We start from the raw sequence: 1,240 nt of genomic DNA on the forward strand, positions 1-1,240 counted from the left end.
CATTTCTACTTTTCAAATATATACATGTATATAAATGATATTCATTACATTTACTTTCGCTCTTCATAATAATTCATTTCGTCCGATTCAAATTCAGAAATCACTAGGACGAAATGTTATGCAGGTAGCGCTGCGGAGAGCTTCGCGAACGCGCATGAGGGGAATAGTAGTGGGGATCGAAATACGGGCGAAAAACAGGGGAAGCGAGCGTCGTGGGTAAAAATATGGTAACGCTGGTCGAGAGCAGTCATATCGAGTACGAGTAGAGTTTTGTCTCGACCGCGACAAAGGCAATACGTAGTCCGCGTCTCGCGAGATTAGCTCCGTTTCGAGAACGTCGAGCTTGGAAGGAATTAGCCTCGATAACGCTGTGAATAATACTCAGCAAATTAATATCCGATCGTCGGACGATCGCGTTAAAGTTGGATCACGGCACGATGCCGATCCCCGTGTAGAGCACGTGTAACGGACGAAATCCTCGTCGGGATTTCGCTCCGCACATAATAGACTAATTATCGCGTAGGTTAAATGATCGTACACATTATCATTATAAATACCAAGAGTAATAAAGGAAATAAATCGTGCACGTGAGACGATAAATGTTTGGACTTATTACCGTCGAAGGTAGAGCCCTACCATATCGACGCGATGTTAGCGGGTTGGTGAAACAGAACACGCATACCTCTCGAGGGACATTACCGACAGGTAACCGCTACCGAGAGCATACGAGCAGTTATCTTTTCTACCAGCCGCCATCCGCTACAGCGCAAGCAATAAAACGCCCTCTGGTTGAAGTTCCTAAGTCGGCAAACGCACAAGTCGCACATTTGACCACGAACTGTAAAGATGTGATAAAGACAAGAGCGAATCACGAGAATAATAAAAGTTATTCAAAACGTGTATCTGTGTCAGTTTAATACAAAATAGAACGTTCTCCCACAGACTTTTTCGTGCGACACCAAGTCCTATAAGGCTGCCACTTTGACTATATATACATGGACTGCCAGTAGCATAGGCTTGCAATGCTAACGTGCCGTCGCCAACATCAGGTAGCCAAGCTCCGCCTTCGGGACCATCATGTGACCAAACAGCGGCAATTCCAAAACACTAAATTGAAATGGTGTACAGTATACATGCCCTTAAAAATCTCAAATCGTATTATTTTTCAAATCGTGGGTATACTACATTTGTAAATTAAGTCTTGTTTTATGTTTTCAAAACGAAAGGTATTTGAGAATGT

Source organism: Ceratina calcarata, unplaced genomic scaffold (assembly GCF_001652005.2).
Source record: "Ceratina calcarata isolate Rehan_Ccalc_2016 unplaced genomic scaffold, ASM165200v1 scaffold1286, whole genome shotgun sequence".
Classification (NCBI taxonomy): domain Eukaryota; kingdom Metazoa; phylum Arthropoda; class Insecta; order Hymenoptera; family Apidae; genus Ceratina; species Ceratina calcarata.